This window comes from Notamacropus eugenii, chromosome 1, assembly GCF_028372415.1.
Source record: "Notamacropus eugenii isolate mMacEug1 chromosome 1, mMacEug1.pri_v2, whole genome shotgun sequence".
Classification (NCBI taxonomy): Eukaryota; Metazoa; Chordata; class Mammalia; order Diprotodontia; family Macropodidae; genus Notamacropus; species Notamacropus eugenii.
Window position 1 is genome coordinate 198,212,312 of NC_092872.1, and position 12,501 is coordinate 198,224,812.

Consider the following 12,501-nt stretch of genomic DNA (forward strand, 5'->3'; position numbering starts at 1 on the left):
TGATCAATTAAAGTTTTCTCCTTCTAGGTTATCAGTACAAACCATTGGTTTAGTATTATCTAGCAAGGGAAGGAAAAATCCCTCTTATGACTACTCTGAAAGAAGTGGGATGTGAAGTCTCTCATCCTGTAAACCTTCAAAGAATTTTTAAAATAGTATTTTATATATAATAGATGTACATATGTGTATATATATATATATATAATTTTCCCCAATTACATATCAAGAAAATTTTTAGAATTCATTTTTACAAGATTCTGATTTCCAAATTTTTCTTCTTTCCTCTCTCCCCTCCCCTGTTCTCAAGATGTCAGACAGTTTGATATAGTTTATACATGTGCTGTCATGTAAAACACATTTACATATTTATCACATTTATGGAAGAAGAAACAGATCAAAAGAAAATAATATGAGAAAGAATAAAGTAAGTGAAAACATACATTTCAGTTTGCATTCAGTGTTCATCAATTCTTTATCTGGACATGGATAGCATTTTCCTTCATGAGTCCTTTGTACTTGTTTTGTGTCGTTGTGTTGCTGAGGAGAGTCAAGTCTTTCATGGAAGATTATCACTCCATGTTGCTGATACTGTGTACAATGTATCCTTGGTTCTGCTCATTTCATTTTTGCATCAGTTTGTATAAGTCTTTCCAGATTTTTCTGAAATCTACCTGTTCATCATGTCTTGTTGCGCAGTAGTCTTCCATTACATTCTATGCCACAGCTGGTTCAGTCATTCTCCGATTGATGGACATCCCTCAACTTCTAATATTTTGCCACCACGAAAGTGGTTGCTATAAATATTTTTGTAAGGTAGGTCATTTTCCCTTTTTTATTATCTGTTTGGGATAGAGAACTAGTAGTAGTATTGCTGGATCAAAGGATATGCACAGTTTGGTGCCCTTTGGGCATAGTTCCAAATTGCTTTCCAGTATAGTTGGATCAGTTCTCAACTCCACACAGTGCATTAGTGTCCTAATTTTCCCACATCCTCTCCAACATTTTTAATTTTCCTTTTTTGTCGTATTAGCCAATCTGATTGGTGTAAGGTGGTACTGCAATTGTTTTGATTTCCATTTCTTTAATCAAAAGTGATTTAGAGTACTCCTTCATATGCCTATAGATGTTTTTGATTTCTTCATGTGAAAACTGCCTGTTGATATCCTTTGACCATTTGTTAATTGGGGAATGGCTTATATGCTCATAAATTTGACTCAGTTCTCTATTTGAGAAATGAGACCTTTATCAGATTTTTTCCCAGTTTTCTGCTTTCCTTCTAACTGTGGTTGTATTGATTTTGTTTATATAAAATCTTTTCAATTTAATATAATCAAAATTATTCTACATTTTATAATTCTTATTATCTCTTGTCTGGTCATGAATTCTTCCCCTTCCCATAGATCTGATGGCTAGACTATTCCTAATCTTCTAATTTGATTGCTTCATTGTCTATGGTACCTTTTAGCAAGATGTAGTTTCCTTCCTTATCTCTTTTAATTAGGTTTGATTTTGCTTTTACTTTGTCTAAGATCAGGATTGCTACCCCTCCTTTTTTTTTTTTTAACTTCAGCTGAAGCGTAATAGATTCTGTTTCAATGTCTTACCTTTACTCTGAGTGTGTGCATCTCTGCGTCAAGTGTGTTTCTTGTAAGCAACATATTGTAGGATCCTGGTTTTTGATATACTCTGCTATCTGCTTCCATTTTACGGGAGAGTTCTTCCCATTCACATTCATAGTTATGATTATTACCTGTGTATTTTCCTCCATCCTGTTCTTCCTCCTGTTTGTCCTTTCTCTGCTTTCACACTCTCCCACCTCACCAATGTTTTGCTTCTGTCTACCATCTGCTTTCTCTTCTGTCAGTCTTCTCTCCCCCCTTTATTTAATCTCTTCCCCTCCTTGTTCCCTGTTGGATAAGATAGAATTCTATATTCAACTGATTGTGTATATTATTCCATCTTCAAACCAATACTGATGAGAGTAAGGTTCAAGGGATGCCCATTGCCCACCGTTCCATCTTCCCCTCCACTGTAATAGGTCTTTCTCACCTCTTCATGTGAGATAATTCATTCTATTCTACATCTCCCTTCCCTTTGCATTCATTGAACTCTTCTTTTTCATCTCTTAATTTTTTTTAATGTCATCCCTTCAAATTCACCATATACCCATACCCTTCTGTCTGTGTATATTCCTTCTAGCTGTACTGTTAGGGATAGAATTTTTAAGAGTTAGAAGTATCATCCTCCTATGTGGAGATGTAAACAGTTTAACCCCATTGAATCTGTTATGTTTTCCTTTTCCCTTTTTACCTGTTTCTGCTTCTCTTGGGTCTTGATATTGTGGGTCAAAGTTTTGGTTTAGGTCTGGTCTCCTTATGGGGGCTTGAAATCCTTCTATTTGAATGAACATTTTTCCCCTTGATGTATTATGCTTAATTTTGCTGTGTAAGTGATTCTTGGTTGTAGTTCTACCTCCTTTGTCTTCCAGAATATCATGTTCCATGACCACTGATCCTTTGATGTTGTAGCTGCCAAGTACTTTGTGATCTGGATTGTGACCCACCAATATCTGGACCCTTGTGGGATTTTTTCCTTGACCTGAGCTCTGAAATTTTGTTATAATGTTCCTTGGGGTTTTTATTTTGGGATCTCTTTCTTAAAGTTATTGGTGGGTTCTTTCAGTGCCTATTCTGCCCTCTGGTTCCAGGACATCAGAGCTATTTTCCTTGATAATTTCTTGAAAGATACTGTCCAGGTCTCCCTTTTAATCTTGACTTTCAGTTAGTCCAGTGATTCTGATATTGTCTCTCCTGGATCTATTTTCTAGGTCAGCCTTTTTTCCTATGAGGTATTTTGCATTTTCAATTTTTTCATTCTTTTGAATTTGTCTGATTGATTCTTGATGTCGTAGAGGATCATTAGCTTCCAGTTGCCCAATTCTAACTTTTAAGGCATTATTTTCCTTAATTAGCTTTTGTGTTTTCTTTTCCATTTGGCCAATTGCATTCTTTAAGATTTGTTTCCTTCAGTGGGTTTTTGTATCTGCTTTTCCATTTTGGCCAATTCTACTCTTTAAGCATTTTTCCAAACTGTTGTTTCTATTTTCATAATTCTCTTACATCACTCTAATTTCTTTTCCCATATTTTCTTCTACCTCTCTTATATGATTTTTAAGCTCCTTTTTGAGCTCTTCCATGAGTTCTTTTTGGGCTTCAGACCACTTCCTGTTTTTCTTTGGGGTTTTGTCCATAGATGTTTTAACACTGTTGTCTTTTTCTGAGTTTGGGTCTTGGTCTTCCCTTTCTATGGTCACATTATTTTTGTTTTTGGCTCATCTTTTTTGGGGGGGCCTTTTTCCTCTCCTATAAATTTGAGCTCTGCACCTAGATTGGAAAATGCCCTGTCTCAGGCTTCTTGTACTAGTAGCTGCAGACCCTGGCTATTTACCCAGTGCTATGGTTATGTTTCCCTGAAGCCTTCAAGGGACTTTCATCTCTGGTGCTGTGCTTAGGGGGAAGGGTACAGGTTGGCTGGCATTTCTTGAAGCCATAAGCATTTGTCACCTCACCTGGTGCTGAGGTAGGGTCCTACTGATGGTGTCTGGCATGTGCTGATGCCTGGCAGGGTGTTTCTGTGTTTTCCCATAGCTACACTGAATGTGCAAGTTTGGCTTCTGGAGGCTTCCTGTTTGTCTAGGGCTACACTGAAGCATAGTAGGGCTGGTGCTGGCAGGAGACTGCTTATTTGCTTAAGCACCTGTAGGGTTGGCATCTACCTGTTCCCCTAGGGTTGTGCTGCAGTACATATGGATCTGGCAACTGGAGGATGCCTGTTTGCTGGGATTACACTGAAGCATGTGATTCTTGGAGCTGGAATCTGCCAGTTCCCCTGGCTGTGCTAAGGCACATAAGGAGTCCTGGTGTCTGCATTTGCCTGTTCCACAACACTGGGTCTCAGGATCTCCCTCTGGTTTGCTGAGAAGGGGCTTGTTGCTGGCTTGCTGAGATGCTTCCCATTTTGGGCTGTGTGTCCCTTTCACCTGATTGAGATGGACCTTTCCTTGCTGATCATCCAAGTTTTGGGGCTAATAGGTTGTTTCATCCTGTGTTTTTACTGGTTCTGCTGTTCCAGGACTTGTTTTAGTGCTCTAATTTATGGTTGTTTGGAGGTGAATATGGGAGAGTTACAGCAATTTACTGCTTACTCTGCCATCTTGACTCCTTCAAAGAACTTTTCTCTGTGGTTTTGGGATAGGCCAACACTGAATAAATAATTTTATGGAGTGAGTCAAATTTTCAAAGTGCCAAACCATCTTTGTTTCCATATAAACCAACTAATAACATAGGATGCGTTAATACTTAGTAGTTACCTCTTAAAACATAGAACAATTATGTGTACAATATAAGGTTTAAACTCCTGCTATCAAATAACAAGAGGAATACCAACCATCCTCAACTCACCAGTAACTTTCTGAAGTTGCTAGTGCTTTTTCTGTATATTTTTTATGCTACCAGTAGAATGTAAGCTCCTTAGAGGGAAATAAGGTCTTTGGCAGGCATTTATTAAGTACTTACTATGGACCAGATACTGCTAAGTCTTGGGAATACAAAGAAAGACAAAAGAGAATACTATTTTTTAAGGCACAGTATCTAATGGTCAAGACAGCATGCAAATAGCTATATACAAAAAATATAGAATATAAATTGGAAACCCTCTCAGAGAGAAAGCACTAGCATTAAGGGAGAACAAAATAAGCTTCATCGGAGGGTGGGATTTTAGCTGCAAGTTTCAGGAAAGAGTTGAGATGAAGGCTTTCTAGGCTGTGTGCTTATTATGTATCAGGCACGTGGGATACAGAGAAGGTCTGAAGAGAGTCTCTGCCCTCCAGGAATTTACAATCTCATGAGGGATACAACACATAAAATTAATCTGAAAGAGGGAAGGGCATCTTGCATCATCTTGCAGAATAATGAGTTGGGTGGGAAATGGTGAAAATTCCCTGGGATCCATGCTTAAATAGTAGAAGATCTGGGAGGAGTTTTCTAGTGTCGATCTTCCAGCTTCTCCAATCAGAGGGAGTAAGGAGTCCCAAGAGCAGGAGTGGAGGAGAAAGTGTGAGTTTCCAAGATGATTTCATCTTGTGAATAATGGAAGCAAGGAGTATGTCTGGATTATGGAGTATGTGGAGAGAAGTAAAGTGTGAGAAGATTGGAAAGACAGAAAATATTTATAAAGGGCTTAAAAATCCAGACAAAGGATATTATATTTGATCCTGGTGGTAATAAGGAGTTATTGGAGTTTATTGAGTAGGATGATATGGTTAAACATATACTTTAGGAAGAACACTTTGATAGTTGAATGAAAGATGGACTGGAGTGGGGAGACCAACACGAAGCCTGCTAAAATAGTGCAGGTATGAGGTGATGAGGTCCTATATCAGGGAGGTGGCCATATCAGAGGAAAAAGAAGATGGATATGAGAGATGTTACAAAGATAGACTCAACAGTACTTGGTAGTGGACTAGATATGAGGGATGAGAGAGAGTGAGAATTTCAGGTTGACACCTAGGTTGTAAGCCTTTGTAACTGAGAGGATGCTGGTGTCCTCAACAGTAATAGGGAAGTTGGGAAGAAGGTAGAGTTTGGAGGAAGAAGGTAGAGAGTTTGGTTTTGGACATGTTGAGTTTTAAGATATCTTTGGGACATCTAGTTCAAGATGTCCAATAGGAAACTAGACTTGAAGTCAGGAAAAAGTTAGGGTTGGATAAATAGAGTTGAAAATTATCTGCATAGAGATGATACTTATATCAATGGAAGCTGATGAGACCATCGAGGGAGATAATATAGAGGGAGAAAAGAATTGGGTCCCAGGACAGAGCCTTAGGTTAACACCCATGGTTAGCAGTGCAATGTGGAGGTTGCAAAGGAATGATCAGAAAGGTAGGGAGAGAATCAGGAGAAAACAGTACCATAAAAATCTAGAGAACAGAAAAAATCAAGTAGAGGTGGCCAAGAGAATCAAGGCTACAAAGAGAGGTAAAAAAAGATTAGCACTAAGAAAAGGCCATTGGATTTGGCAATTAATTACCAGGTCACCAGTAACTTTGAAGAGAGTTTTAAGAAGAGACTTTGGTTTTTGTCTTTGCATCCTTAAAGCCTTTAGAAACATCTTGTATGCAATAGGTTATTGATTAATACTGGTTGAATTGAATTGAATTTCTTGGCCTTGCTACTTGTACTCTTACCAGGTTTCCCTGATGTCCATCCAAACAATAGGAAAACAACAAAAAGGCATGAAACTTTTAAGAAGAGACTTTGGTTTTTGTCTTTGCATCCTTAAAGCCTTTAGAAACATCTTGTATGCAATAGGTTATTGATTAATACTGGTTGAATTGAATTGAATTTCTTGGCCTTGCTACTTGTACTCTTACCAGGTTTCCCTGATGTCCATCCAAACAATAGGAAAACAACAAAAAGGCATGAAACATTTAAACTTATTTATACAGAATGCTATAATATTTGAGTTTCCTGATGAAATAGTTCTTAATTAAGTTGGAGACTAATTATGTTAATTTAACATGAATTACTAATGTCATTACAAAATTGAAGATTAAGCTGGAAGTATGAAAGAACAATTTCTTCTTTGGTATGGCAGGATATACCTGCCACCAACACAAATAATACCAGACATCCTTTTGTTTACATTCAACAAGTAAAACATATTGTTTATATCTCTACTAAATGGCAATTTAAAGGCCTAAAATAGAACACAGAAATGCCAATTTATTTATGCCATTAATTTAGATACTGAGAATGACAGTGCCTGATCAGGACAAATTCTCATTTTTCCTTCTTCAGCTGCAAAGTAGCTTTTCAATGTTGGAAATTGCCCTTGAAGTTTTAAGGAGTGTTGTGGATAAAGGATATATATAGGGATAAAATGAGTGATAAGAATTGTCTTATGCTTTCTTCAAGCCGATTATAAACTTAAGTTTAACTGTTGAAAGACTGAGTGGCACAGCACATAAGCTTTCTAACTAGTCAAGTAAAATCACGGCTTTATTCTTCTCTATACTGTTCATTCTTGTTTGATTACAGAAAAATCATTCTTCCAAATTTCTAGATTAATCTTCAATTTTGTAATGACAGTAATTACTGTTAACATAATTAGTCTAACACATAATTGAGAATTGTTTTAAGAATCTCAAAATATTGAACTGCTCTATATAAATAAGCTGAAAATATTGACCAGACCTAAAGTATCATATATTTTAAAAGTCATGCCACTTGTACATGCTAAAAGAGTCACCTTGTATTAAGTTAGCAAGGTACAAAAAACAAATTTATATGTAAGTTTTTCAGTTCTATGGTAAACCTTTAAAGACGACAGGGCAATCATAAATAAATTGTCATCACTGGTGTCTGTAATTCTAACTCAAAACTTTATTACCTAAAATATAAACACAGACATACAATAACAGATTCAAAGATCCAAAGTAAATGAGATCAAGACTAACTCTGCTCAAAACATTATTTCCTAGGGCATAAAGTTACATAATGGGCTTAGCTTTAGGGGAAAATTGAAGTATATGATACAAATTACTATTAAGAATAATGCATAGTTTTTGCCTAAATTATTCAGTGTCTATGTAATTCCCAGAATTCAATTTTGCTTAGTTCTCTCCTTCACTTTTATTCTGTAGTCATGACCTATTTATCAATTAGTCCAACTATCATTATAAAGTACCTGTTACCTATAAGGCACTGTTAAGCACTGTGGATACACCAAAAGAAAAAAGAACCCACTCTCTACTTTTAAGAAACACACAATCTAATTGGGGAGACAATATACAGACAACTATGTACAAACAAGATATATACAAAATTGACTGGAGATAAGGCATTAGCATAAGTGGGAATTGTTAAAGGCTTCTTGTAGAAGGTGGACTTTAGCTGGGACTTGGTCCACTGCTGATTAGAGTTGGTTAATGCTGTGGAAAACAATGAGTGTACCATACATACAGCTTACAGCTGAAGGAATTTCAGAAGATCCTGGAGGAAGAAACAACTCATTAACACTCAAGTATAAAACCTAATGCTGAAACTAGAGCTTTGGATGCTGTTTCTTGGTAGCTCCCTCTCTGATATTATTGTGATGCTGAGTTTGATCCAGCTTCTACTTCGGACACTGCTTCTAGAGCTTTTTGCTCTACAACCTGTATTTTTGTTTGTTGAACTTAACTTCTTTGTATTGCAGTTCTGCCCTCAAACTTCTTGGCTACAACTAAACTGCCCAGGGGAGGGCAATTCAGTAAGAACATGATTCTAGCCTGAAGGAACAGCTTCAGCTATTCATATAGTCTAAGGAAAAGGTTGGCAGCCAGCATGGTACAGTGGATTGATGATCAGGAGGACCTGGGTATAAATCCTGGCTCTTTGACCAAATCATTTAACTTTTGTAGGCCATGAGTTCCTCCACCATAAAATAGAAGGACTAGTCTAAATGATTCAAAGGCCTTTTCCATATCTAAATCTAGAAAATCCAACCTCTTTTTTTTCTAACTCTCCTGGGGGCATTTGTGAACAAGAGATGTAGAGACAGTTTTTCATAATTAAAATTTTGCTTTTCTCTGGGAAAGTAGAGATTTTGAGGGTATGAATAGAGGAATTTAACCTGTCTTAAGATTCTCTAGTCAGTTTCTTAGAAACCTGACTAATTATTCAGGAGATATATTAAGGGGGAGGATAGAGAATAAAAACCAGAATCCTTGGGTAGATAGTACCTTATTAGTATGTTGGGCAGAGACAGTAAAGTTCTTGACATAGATAGGATTTCTGTACCTAAATCAGGTTAATAAAGCTTCTGGTTCTAATTACCTTTTCAACCAAAAGCTGGTAGGTAGGGAAATTTTTTCTCTTATAAAAAGCTCATTGTATTTTTTTCACTTAATATTTTTCTCCAATTACATGTAAAGATAGTTTTCAACATTCACTTTTATAAGATTTTGATTTCCATTTTCCTCCTCCCTTCCCTCCCCCCTCCTGAAGACAGCATGTAATCTGATATAGATCATACATGTACAATCCTATTAGACATATTTCTGCATTTCATGTTATGAAGGAAGAATCAGAACAAAATGGAAAAGTCACAAGAAAAAAAAAAGAGACAATCGTATGCTTCTATCTGCATTCATACTCCCTAGATCTTTCTCTGGATTTGGATAGCATTTTCCATCATGAATCTTTTGGAATTATCTTAGATCATCATATTGCTGAGAAGAGCTAAATAGTCTATCAAAGTTGGTCATCACGCAATGTTGCTGTTACTGTCTACAGTGTTCTTTTGGTTCTGCTTAGTTCACTCAATATCAGTTCATCTTTCCAGGCTTTTCTGAAAACTGCCTGCTCACTATTTCTTATAGAACAATAGTATTCCATCCCATTCATATACCCCATGGTCAGCCATTTCCCAATTAATGGACATCTCCTCAATTTCCAATTTTTGCCACCACAAAAAGAGTTGCTGTAAATATTTTCTGTACATGCAGGTCCTTTTCCGTTGTTTATGATCTCTTTGAGATATAGACCTAGTAGAGGTATTACTGGATCAAAGGGTATGCACAGTTTTATAGCTCTTTGGGCATAGTTCCAAATTGCTCTTCAGAATGGTTAGATCAGTTCACAACTCCAACAACAATGCATTAGTATTTCAGTTTCAGAGTTTTGAGAAAATCTTAAGGCAGAAATGTTTAAATTTGGCTCCTCAAACTTGTCAAATTCAGAAATTCTGAAAGCATTTTCTCCCCAATTGTCTCCTGACTCTTGCTCTAGAGTTTGATGCTAGATGTTAAAAAGATGCTCCCTCTTTGACCCAGTAATACCACTTGTAGGGCTGTATCCCAAAGAGATCATAAAAATGGGAAAAGGATCACATGTATTAAAGTATTTATAGCAGCTCTTTTTGTGGTGGTAAAGAATTGGAAATTGAGGGGATGCCCACCAATTGGGGAATGGCTGAATAAGTTGTGGTATATGAATAAAATGGAACACTTTTGTGCTATATGAAACAATAAGCAGGCAGACTTCAGAAAAACCTGGAAATATATATATATATGTATATATATATATATATACATATATATATATATATGTGTATATATATATATATATATATATATATATATATATATATATATATATATATATATATATATATATATATATATATATATATATAAACTGATGCTGAATGAGGTGAGCAGAACCAGGAGAATATTGTGTACAGTAACAACCACATTGTGCCGTGACCGACTTTGATAAACTTAGATCTTCTCAGCAATACAAGGTTCTAAGACAACTCCAAAAAACTCATGATGCAAAATACTATCCACATCCAGAGAAAGATTTCAAATGCAGATTGAAGCATATTATTTGCGCTCTCTCTTTTGTTTCTTCTTTCTCATGATACATCCCCTTGGTTCTAATTCTTCTTTACAATATGATTAATGTGAATATATGTTTAATATGAATGTATATGTACAGCCTATATCAGAATGCACACCATCTTGGGAAGTGGGGAGGGGAGGGAGGCAGAGAAAATTTAAAACACAAAAACTTGTGGAACTGAATGTTGAAAACTAAAAATAAATTAATTAATTAAAAAAAAAAACAAAACATGCTTCCTACTTTTAGGGAGCAAAGCAGTTCCTGAATATAGAAAATCTATCTATGTAGTTCTGCAGACAAGAACTGTCATGATCTATTGTCTCTCAAGAATGACCACTGATCCTTGAGAAGTGGGAAGAAGCATAAGCTACCAGTGACTCTCAAGGAAGGTGAGCAGGAAGAGGTTGTTGCAAATTTTGAGAAATATTGTAGTGTGGGTCACTGACCCGTACGCTGTGTGCCATCTTTGACACACATGCCTGAGAGTTACCAAGATCTTGTTGAGTACATAAAATGATGAGCTGGGAATAAGGAGACACAGTTACCAACTCCACCATACACTATTTGCTCATGCAAAACAGACACATAAGAGTGGCCTAAGACCTGTCAAGACTAGAGTTATAGATGATATAAACATGAATGGTGATGAAGACATTCACCAGGGCACCCAAGTAGATCCAAGAAGAGGCAGAAAATAATTTTTTCCTCTCTGAGACCAAGGGATTTCTGTTGTTAGAATCTTCTCAGAAATAAAGGAGAGAATCAATAATTTGGTTCTTATATTTTAGATCTTTTTATTTCACCCATTTTGGTAACACAGTGACTTGAATGACGAGGCTAGATGCTTTCTCTGCCCATCTTCAATGGTAGAAACACTTCATGAAAATATAGTTGTTCATCATTAGTCCTTCATTTTCAAAAAGGATCAATAACATTATGGAGTGATGTCTTGACTCATGTGTGAATTGGATTTAAGTAAGGCAGAGTTGCGCAAAGTTACCATCCTCTTTTTTTCCAGAATCATTGAAGTCCAGTGGCAAGACAAAAGTCTGGTGATTGCCCAGGATGCAGTGGATGACCTTGGTGTCTTCAATGTCTGACCAAACTCTAAGCAGTCCACAGCACCTGCCTCAGCCACCTTTGTGGCCATTAGAATAAATAGTTTTCATCTGCCAGTTCCACTGGGGGAAGTCTTCACAAGTTTGGGTAGACATTCCCCCTAACTTACCAGAAGATTTGAGGCTTATTGGTTACCCTCAACCTGCCCATTTACCAAGATAGTTTTACTGGGGTATGGTTGTTACACATCATATAGCTTCTTGGAGCTACAGGTGAGAGTTTGAAGATAGGCAGACATCAAAGGTGGATGAGCAGACATCTTTGTCTAACCAGAGGTGTTAGTCCTCCCTTGAACACACTGTATACCCCATGAACAACCATACCATCCTGAATGTGCTCTCTTGTCCTCAAAAGCTAAGCAGGGTTGGACCTCAGTAATACTTGTAAGGGAGACCACCTGAGTATGAAAAATAAAGTGTTATATATATTAACTCTATTTTAAACAGATAAGTCTGAAGTCAATTTCACAATATCATATGAAAATAAGATACAGATTTTGTCTTTTGTTCATGACTAGTTGGTTCCAGCATTTGTGTTAGAAAAAATGGTCTCAAAAATAGCCTTTTTTATGACTTTATAGATTTTTTTTTTTAGCAGAATTACTCTGTCTTCCACATTGTCCCATAGGTGAGGTTCTTAATTGATAACAAGGGAAATATTGGAGAAAGGAGTGATATTTTACTTAATAAACTTGAAGAATGATCTGTGAGGATTTCATATAGTCAGCTTCTATTAAATCTAACCATTACAGTGGTGTTAAAATCTCTTTGTGACACTTTGAATTATACCCTGGGAAGTCTGAAGAAGCTGCAGAATGATCATCAAAACACCAGCATCACTTTGATAAACTTGTCACTAGGTAAAACAAGATATGCGTATGTTTGTTCCCCCCTCAAAATATAAAGTAATTATGACTATATAAAAACCTTTTACCATG

General features: G+C 36.5%; 1 long non-coding RNA gene across 1 annotated transcript in view; it reads left to right on the forward strand.

Annotated features, from left to right (window-relative positions):
* LOC140513884 (uncharacterized) overlaps positions 1–12,054 on the forward strand; it is a 63,569-nt gene extending 51,515 nt beyond the window's left edge. The window contains exon 3 of the long non-coding RNA XR_011970411.1: positions 11,464–12,054. This is a non-coding gene — a long non-coding RNA (uncharacterized lncRNA). The remainder of the gene's footprint in view (positions 1–11,463) is intronic.
* The last annotated feature ends 447 nt before the right edge of the window (positions 12,055–12,501 follow it).